Source organism: Phaenicophaeus curvirostris, chromosome 4 (assembly GCF_032191515.1).
Source record: "Phaenicophaeus curvirostris isolate KB17595 chromosome 4, BPBGC_Pcur_1.0, whole genome shotgun sequence".
In the NCBI taxonomy this organism is placed as follows: Eukaryota; Metazoa; Chordata; class Aves; order Cuculiformes; family Cuculidae; genus Phaenicophaeus; species Phaenicophaeus curvirostris.
Window position 1 is genome coordinate 259,849 of NC_091395.1, and position 9,827 is coordinate 269,675.

Sequence of the window (9,827 nt, forward strand, 5' to 3'; positions counted from 1 at the left end):
CACTGAGCCCTGGGGAACCCCACTTGTCACTGGCCTCCAGCTGGAGTTAACTCCATCTCCCACCACTCTCTGGGCCCTCCATCCAACCAGTTTTCCACCCAGGAGAGTGTGCGCCTGTCCAGGCCAGAGGTGACAGTTTCTGAAACAGAATGCTGTGAGAAACTCTGACAAAGGCTTTACTGAAGTCCAGGAAGACACATCCACAGCCTTTCCCCCATCCAGCAGCCGAGTCACTTTGTCATAGGAGGCTATCAGGTTAGTTTGGCAAGACCTGCCTTTTGTGAACCTGTGTTGACAGGGCCTGATCACCCGGTTCTCTTGCATGTGCTTCATGATAGCACTCAAGATCACCTGCTCCAGGACTTTCCCTGGCACTGAGGTCAGACTGACAGGCCTGTAGTTTCCTGGGTCCTCCCTGCAACCCTTCTTGTAGATGGGCACAACATCAGCCTCCAGTCCAGTGGAACCTCCCCAGTCTTCGAGGACTGTTGGAAGATGATGGAAAGGGGTTTGGCCAGCACATCCGCCAGCTCCTTCAGTACCCTAGGGTGAATCCCATCCAGCCCCATAGACTTGTGGGTGTCTAGTCGGGCTAGCAAGGCTCTGACCCACCTCCTCTTGGATCATGGGAGCCTCATTCTGCTCCTCTAGCTCCTGGGTTTGTACACAGACGGAACGATTTTCTTTATAATTAAAGACTGAAGCAAAGAAGGCATTAAGTACCTCAGCCTTTTCCTCATCCCCTGTCACTGTTGTTCCTTCTGCGTCCAATAGGGGCTGTATGGTCTCCCTAGTCCTCCTTTTATTATTTATATATTTATAGAAGGATTTTTTGTTATCTTTCACAGACTTTGCCAATCCGATTTCTAGCTGAGCCTTAGCCCTTCTGATTTTTTCCCTACACAATCTCACTTCCCTCCTGTAGTCCACCCAAGAGGCCTGTCCCCTCTTCCAGAGCCCATAAACGTTTCTCCTCTTCTTGATATCACTCACGATCTCTCTGTTCAACCAAGCTGGTTTTTTCCCCTGACGGCTTTTTTTGCGGAACATGGGGATGGCTTTCTCCTGAGCTGCTCGGGGTTCCTTTTTGAAGAGCTCCCAGCCCTCATGGGCTCCTTTTCCCTTGAGTACTGTCTCCCATGAGACTTTGCCAACCAACCTTCTGAAGAGTACAAAGTCTGGCCTCTGGAAATTTAATGCTACTGTCCTACTAACAACCCTCTTCACTTCACCTAGAACAGAAAACCCTATCATCTCATGATCACTTTGTCCCAGCCGTCCACCTACTGCCACATCCCCCACAAAGCCTTCTCTGCTCACAAACAGCAGGTCCAGGAGGGCACCCTCCCTTGTTGGTTCACTCACCAGCTGTGCAAGGAAGGTGTCTCCCACGCACTCCAGGAACCTCCTAGACTGCTTACTTTCTGCTCCACTGTACTCCCAGCAGATACCAGGAAGATTGAAGTCTCCCACAAGAATGAGAGGCATTGATCTAGAGATTAACCCCACCTGTTTATAGAAGAGCTCATCAGCTGCTTCTCCTTGGCTGGGTGATCTGTAACAGACTCCCATCACAAAATCTACCTTCTGGTGGGCTCCTCTGATTTTGACCCACAGGCACTCAACCTCCTGATGGCCACAATCCATCTCAATGGAGTCCAAGTCCTCCCTTACAAAGAGGGCTACCCCACCTCCTCTCCTACCCTTCCTATCCCACCTGAAGAGTTTGTACCCCAGCATAGCTGCACTCCAGTTATATGAGTCGTCCCACCACGTTTCCGTGAATGATACTATGTGAAAATCAGGCAAGGTGTGTTTCAAGTTCCTACTGAGACTAATACAACATCTCCATTTTCATGTTACTGTACAATTTGGTACAGGTGTCTTTCACTTATGAGACAGTCCCAGGTCCCACCAACACTGCAATCCTCTGCAGGGATGTAAGGCAGAGATAAATTTGGCCTCATTAGCATGCCACTCACATACACGCAGCTCAAAGAAATGCACCAGAATTGCCTTGGGAGCAGAATGAGATCCTAGGGGATGAGCAAGACAAGTTCCCAAAGCTATATTAAGAGATGTTTTCTGTGTTTAAAAGAGACACAAAAATACAAAGTAACTTCTCTTCTAGTAAGCAGTACTAACCTACAGACTGAGCTCTCTGGTGAAGCAGCACAGTTCAGCCCAAGTGGTACATCTGTTCCATAGAAGCCAGCAACAGTGGCTACCGTAACATCGCAAGGACGTGCCCCCAGTGCTGGCCAGCTCCCCCACAGGAAAAATGCAAATATACCATATCATGAAGCTTTACACATCAAAACCTCTCAACATGAAACAACAAGGTCCCCGCTATCCTCAAGTAGATTTGCATGCCAAAGAAATTCAACTGTTGTGCAGCCGAGACAGCCAGACATAGAAACATTTAAGTAAGTAGCCTTGGGAGATCTTTACCTCCTGAACACATATTTGTGAAAGGCGCTTCCTTACCACAACAGAGCTCCCGACAAACCCTTTTTCACAACACACCATCCACTGCATTGGAGGTGGCCAGGTAGAAAATTCTGTCTAGCCTTTACTGTGGGCCTGCAGTTCTCACTTTACTTTGCTGCTGAGAAGTATTTCTGCTCAGAATTTATATTTTGCAAAAGATTGCAATGCCTGATATACTTCAGAGAAGAAAAGTTGCTTTGTTTTTCACTTAACATATAACACCTGAATTCCAGCACTTTGAAGGTGTATGTTCACACAGCACATTAGTAGGAAGAAGCTGGAAGAAAGCACAGATGCAGAAGTTTGAGCATCCCTGCCTTAGGCAAAGTTGTGTCAAAAGGAAAAAAGATAAATTATTTTTAAAGTGTTTCTCTTCTCCAGGCATTTAGTTCATCTTAGCTAGAGTCTGCACTTTTTTCATATCTACCTTGGCCAAAAGAAATGTGAACAAGTAGATTATGAACTGCAGGAATCCAGAGGTAGATCCATTTCCCAGACTCCAGTTTCATTTGTTTGGAGATTATTAACAAAATAACAAACCATCCCTCGAGAAAGGAAATACTTTTCAGCACCAACTTGAACACATTTCACGTATTTATTCCAAATATTTTCCAAAAATTATCCATAATTTAAAAGAAAAAAAAAGAAAAGTAAAAAGATGAAGATCAGTTTATTCCTAAGCAAGGAATGTTGATTATTGCAACATACTTCCAGGTGAAAAAACATTTCTGCCAGCATAACAAATTCACTGCCTAGAGTGGAAAGCTACCCAAACACACCTGGACCTCTTCAAAAAACACTTAATATTGTATTAAGAAGATTAAGGATGTAACACTTGGGAATTATCAAAAACTGCTCAGGTTTGTGCACTACTCAGGGACAACTTTCATACGCAGTGAACTGAATGGTCCCCAAATATGAATATATACCACTCAAAATTTGTATTAGGTATTTGTTTGGCTGCTTAGCTTTTCTAGAAGCTGATCCTATAGCCTGTATAGTCGAGGCTACAAATCCTTACTTACGCTTTCCAAATCATATTTTGATTTGCTGGAAAGCATATACTTACACTCACTTCAGTGAAATATCAGTTAGAAATCATGTGACTATCGACTCATTCCTCAATGTAACATTGAAAAACAAATGTAAAAAACAGGAAAAAAACCCACAAAATAAAGAGCTTACTGCAATACCATCTTAATATTCTGTCCAGTGATGGACAGAAAGATGGAGAAATCTTTTTCTTTCGGTATTCCCAGTTCTGGGAAATTGGGAATTCAGAAAACGTATTGTTCCTGCCTGCAGCCATCAAGGCTTCTCCCTTTCTTTTATCCTTGCTGTCTGACTTCTGAAGGACTAAAGGCACAAAACAACCCAAAGCTTTCAGTACACATGCACCCACTATTTTTATGTACATCTTAATGTTATGTCTTCAACCAAATATTTGTGTAGATTTTTTTGTTTCCCTGCCAGGTTTTGGAAATTTAATTTACATTTCCCAAGGCCTTCAACGTAATGTATTGTACACAACCATGAGAGGTCTGCTGGGGGAAACAAAAATTCATCATTTTTTTTCTTAAGATGACCCAAACGTCTCCTAGGCCCATGCTCAAGAAAGGAAGTTATTGCTGTGTCCATCCAAGAAGCTTATACTGAAGATGCCACTTAGCACACCGATTCCTATGGCATTAGAGACACAAGGGGAAGTAGAAAGGATCCAGTCACTAAACTGGTCTCTGCAGTTTCAGATGGCCTTCTGTGTCTTTTTCATTTGAGTACATAGCCATCACAAATTCGGGGAAATCCCAGAAAGAATGTGTGGAATGAATTTAAATGCCTACTCACGTCTGTGGAAACTTAATCCCTGGGAATCTTAAGGATGCCTGGCCTATCCCACTAAACCTGGGACTAACTAAATCAAAACAAGGAGAAGCAATGAAGTGTCAGCAATTCTTCCCTTACCAGAACATATAAGAAAAAAAGAGCAGGATTACGGTTACACAACCGTTTACAGAGTTAGAGTTGGTATTTGCACAAAAGCTAAGACTGGAGGTTGCTGAAAGAAGTTTTATTTTCCTTAAGAGATACTGAGCTGTGAAGAGCATGGAAAAAAAACTAACCAAGAGACAGACGAAGGTGGCAAGATATAACAGGAAATGCAGAAAACTTTTAAGTATCAGAAGGGAAGGAGTCCAGGATTATCAGCACCTAGTGCCAACATTACCAACTAGTACAATTCTAAAACTTAATTAATCCATCTCCTAGCAATTTCTGCCCGATATCGCATTACGGGCAAGAAGCAATTCTCAAGCCCACTCCTTTCTGTGGCTAGGTCTCAGGAGTTTCAAACCAGGACAGAAGCAGAATGAACTACCAGATCTCTCTGTCATCAGCAACTACTGCCAAAGGGTCAGTCTTCCAACAAGAGTGCATTTGTCTCCTCCCTTCGTTAGTCCGAGAGAGACACTTCACACTGAATTGTTGAGAAAAACATGCTGCTATTTTAACAGCAGAACAAGAAATAAAAACTTAAGAAAGCGGGGGGGAAAGCTGGTCTCGATTCTGCTGTAAAATCTAGGGTCAGAAATGGGTCATGCTCCCCACTAAGGTATTGGTTTTAAAGACTCCAAGGAAGGGTGTGGAGAAGGAGGAGAGAAACACAAACAGAACAGGACTATGTCCAAAAAAAGCTATTTTGCCAGGCCAGAAGGGCCACCATCAAACATTCTTAAGGCTGTTCCCGTTTGCTCTGTCTACCCAATCTTGAATTACCGAGACATGTGCAAGCTTCAAAAAATTCGGCTCAGAGAAGCCTTCCAACATAGATATCAATCTAAATGCTGTCTATACATTATGGGCTTATAAAAAAGGGGAAGAAAAGAAAAGCTCGAGATATTCCTGCTGTGGATTTTCTTGCACATTCTCCAATTCTCATCCAGACCGAGCCAAAAAGCAGACTGTCAGCCACATGACTCAAGCTGTTTGGCCTCCAGTCCTAGCCAGTGCTAAGAGCGCAGAGGCACATTGATATGAAATATGAATAACCATACTTTTTCCATAACATCACAGAAAAAATTTGTGCTGGAGCTTAGCAATAGCTCTGGGGGAGATTTGACAGGGAACAAAACCAGGAGTGGTTCCACAGTATCCACAGGGACTTGGTTCTTCAAAGCCTCGGATGAAGTTGCAGCTTAACTCACTGGAAACCGTGTGCACAGCTGCCTTAAGCACCTTTCAGCATTTCAGCCAAGGAACCAATAGGTTCACCCCATGTTTTTATGCTACCTAAAAAGCCACAAGTGTTTCAAATGGCTATCCCTGATTAACCTTTGCTGTAAGACACCTGCCCACCCAGCAAACTGAAAGCATCAGATACTCCCCACATCTTTCCACTGAAGCAGTCTGTTGCACTTGCTAGTACAGATGGTTCCTTTCCCCCTTCTTCTCTCCTCAGCGATGCTATAGTCCATGCCAAAGTTGAAATTAATTTGTGTGCTGAAATGGGAAAGGCAGGAACTAAAATCATGCCGCTTTTCTTTATGACCTTTAATTGTATTACAAGGTGGTCACTTGTTACATTGCTTCAAGAATAGATGGATTCATCGCTTCCCACACTCTCCCTCTGAAGGAATATCCACTTAACGCTGGGCCACAACTTGAATGATACAAAGAATGTACTTAAAAAGAAATTCCAATCCTCAGGTTACCATTTAACTGCTAGGAGTGTTCCCTGCAGCCACAGCAGAGTCCATGGGGCCTGTGCTGGGCACAGAGCCCCTCTGGCACAAGAACCAGAGAGAAGATTTGAAGGAAGAATCAAACTGCAAATTCAGATCCTAGATACTGAGTGGAGGCCTGGTTTCAGCAGATTTTTTTTTTCTTTCTGTACACAAGAAAAGCCTTTAGACCACATACATGCACACACACACAAACCCCTAACCAATTATTTTCTTGTAAAGATATTGCACTTAACATTATAATCACGCATTTGCTTTGGGATTTAGCATTTTCTGCATCTCCAGTCACTGAAATACATTAAAAGCATTAGGTAAGTGCAGAGTCCTCAAGTTTAATTCTTTACATTATATTTCAATGGGATCATCTGCAATACTGCAATTCAAAGCAGTATTTAAAATCTAAAAACAAACACACTTTATCTCCCTCACTTTTAATGTTTTGTTTTAGTAGCCTGCTTAAGAGCACATTAAAAGAAGAGAGGACAGCCAAAGACCTACTATTGCCCATGTACCAAAATACCTGTTTTCTATACAGTTTGTAAAACAAATGCATTTTCATTAGACACGATTGTTTTTCTAAGAGAAACAGTGGTGTGCATAAAACCACATCCAGTAGGCAAAGGTGTTTCTGAGCCCACACCTCATGAGTTAACGATCAGAGCAAGAGTAGCACGAAATCAGAGACCAAAGACAGGCAGGTTAAAGTTAACTGTGTTTGGCAGGGACGCTTGCTAAACATTGGAAAGCAAACTGCTCTGCAACTGCCTCAAGCCTGAAGTTTGCAGAAACAAAACGAGCTCCCTCTTCTGTTTCATTTTCTGCTTTCTCTGATAAAGAGGAATTCTTTAATGTACCTCCCAAACTGCTTTGTGCAGAAGCTAAAAGACAAGGTGGTAACACCTGACAATGGCTTAACACGTACTCCCAGGACGGCTAGAACCAGGATCTCATTCCTTCCTCCGGCCAACAAATCTCAGATCCAGGTTTCCTGCGCCCCAGGCTCAAGGCCCAGCTTTGCCATTTACTGTTCTACTCCCTCCTGCATTTGCAGGGAAGAGATATTTCTGGGTTCCTGAACCTGCTGCAAAGGCCAGTGCTGCCGTCCCGTGCCACAGAAAAGCAGCCCTAACAGTGATGTTGCAGACCCTTCCCCTTCTCAGGGACACATCCTGGCTGATGGGCTAACTAGTGACCCTCTGCTCCTCCCTGGAGAAACCAAGAGCGACCACAATGGCATTTTACATGTGAAACAGACCGATTTCGGAAAAAAAGCCATTTGCAGTCCTGTTCTTCTGGCCTTCAAATACAAACCTTACAAAATAGTAGTGTTGCAAGAGCTACGGAATTTTAGCTATATATGCAAATCTTAAGTTTTCCTTATAGTTTTAATTATGGCGGCTCTTGTGTGCGCACTCAGTGCACTTACATCATTAATTCCTACGGTGGCCCAAGAACTTCTCAGCATGTCTTCCTAGTCAGTTCCTTGCAGTCTTCTCAGTGTGGATGTGATAATGGACTGGTTTACAATGACTGACCCACGACAAGGTGATTGACTGACCTCTAACCTTCTTTACAAAAAGAGTACCTGTTTCAGGAGCTTCAGGAAGTCCCAGACTCCCCCAGGGCTCAGGCTGCACCTAGTTCAATTTGTATGTTTAAATGTGTTGGTAGTGTTTGATAGGAATGGTTGGACTCGATGATCCGGTGGGTCTCTTCCAACCTGGTTATTCTATGATTCTACGATTTCAGGGTACAAAGACCCAGCACAATTTCAGAGTAGCTTGTGGCTGGACATTATTCTGGACTGTGTGTCAGTATCCCCGGACAGAGAGAGCTGCCCCGCGTTCCTCAGCCCCGGCTGGAAGCGGCACCTTCGCCGCGGATCAAAGCGGCCGCGAGGAGGGCTCCGGCCCCCGCTCACTCGCTCCAGACCCCGACAGCGCCCTGGACGGCGGTGACTCCTAGGCGGAGGGCGCCCCCTGCTGGCTGAGTCAGGATCGGCACCAAACCCTGGAGCAGAGGCGCGATCCCCGTCCCGAGCACCTTCCCCGTTCCAGCCGCTGCTCTCCGACTGCAGGCTCGGGAGCTCCCTGCACAGGGACCGCAGACCCCCCCAGCCACGGGCACCACGCCACACGCACGTCAGCAGGGCAGGAGCCGTGCTGAGCGCCTCATCTTGTGGGTACGGGGTACTCACGTCATCCAGAAGTCACTTCAAATCTATATGGAAGTCATGTGCGAACGCAGAGGCCACAGCGACTACACAGTAAAATGCGGGTATGGGCACTATATCGATGACAGTAAGTCCACACAGCCTGGATCCAGGCTTGGAAACAAAAGCACTCACAAACCGCTGCTGCCTCAGGGTGTTTGGTCAGAAGAGGACCTTAAAGCTTCCTCAGGCAATACAGTGCCTCCAGCTGAGACAACTGACAGCAAGTTGTTTCCTGTCCTGATGCCAGCCAGAGTCTTATTTATCCTGCGCGTGCTCAGCTGAAAAAACACTGCTTCTCTTAAACATCAACGCTATGCAAGTTACAGGACACTTTTGAGTTACGTGAGATTTTTCCACCTCTGTCCCTCTCCACAACAGAAAGAATAACCAGTCTTTCATTTATTTAGGGATAACTTAATTTAAAAAATATATTGATTTCCAAATTGCTTCTGTTGAAACAATATAAAAAACCAACCCTAGACTCAAGAGTCTTCATTTTGGAGCCCAAAGAAACACACATACATCCACGTCACAAAAAACAGATGGCATGTTGTGCTTTTATCTGCCTCTCAGTCTGCAGTTCACTGGTTTTTACTGTCCTGTTTCTTTGCCCTAACCAAAAAAAAAAAAAGCCCAAATTCTCTGATGGTAGCCCTTTTATTGTGGAAAACCACAATATATTTTAAACAAACTAGTCTTACTTCTATTTACTTTCTCCTGTTGATTTTTACTAGACTTCGGGTGTGATGCTGAGACCAGAAAAGTTTAAGACTACTTTACAAAGAGAGAAAATAAACTCACCGCCTCCAGCCCACTCAAATCTGTTTTCTGCAACAAGTACTCAACTTATTTTTACTATTTTTAAATTCCTACCAATCCCACCAGGCACAAGCCTTAACCAATAACGCAATTTCACTAAGCAAGAGGCATTCAGAAGGCAGAGGCAACGTTGCAGAGGAAAAACAAACTACCGCTCCAGATATAAGGGAAAATATTAGTCCTTCTGATGAGAAGCATCTTTGAAATATGGTGCATTACATCGCTGCTCTGAAGCTGATTTTCAAATATAAGCAAAGATAACTAACAAAGACGACAACTTAGTTCTCAAGCAAACTCTGACTGTAACATTTAGGCAACAACTATGAAAACAGAGAAGCATTGTAAGAGTGACTGCCTTCTTTGTGTTCGACTTGACTACTGCTTTAACTTGTCTACAGAATTCTGTCTTGACAATTTGTTGCTACTCCACAGGAACCGTGCTTAGAAGTATTTTGCTGCAGCTAAGAGGACATTTCCCCATTACCAACCATTGTGTAAGGCTTCACATTTCTAACAGACTACAGGTTTCTGTGATGGTTCTGTGATACAGCTGCAGCAGTAGCAGG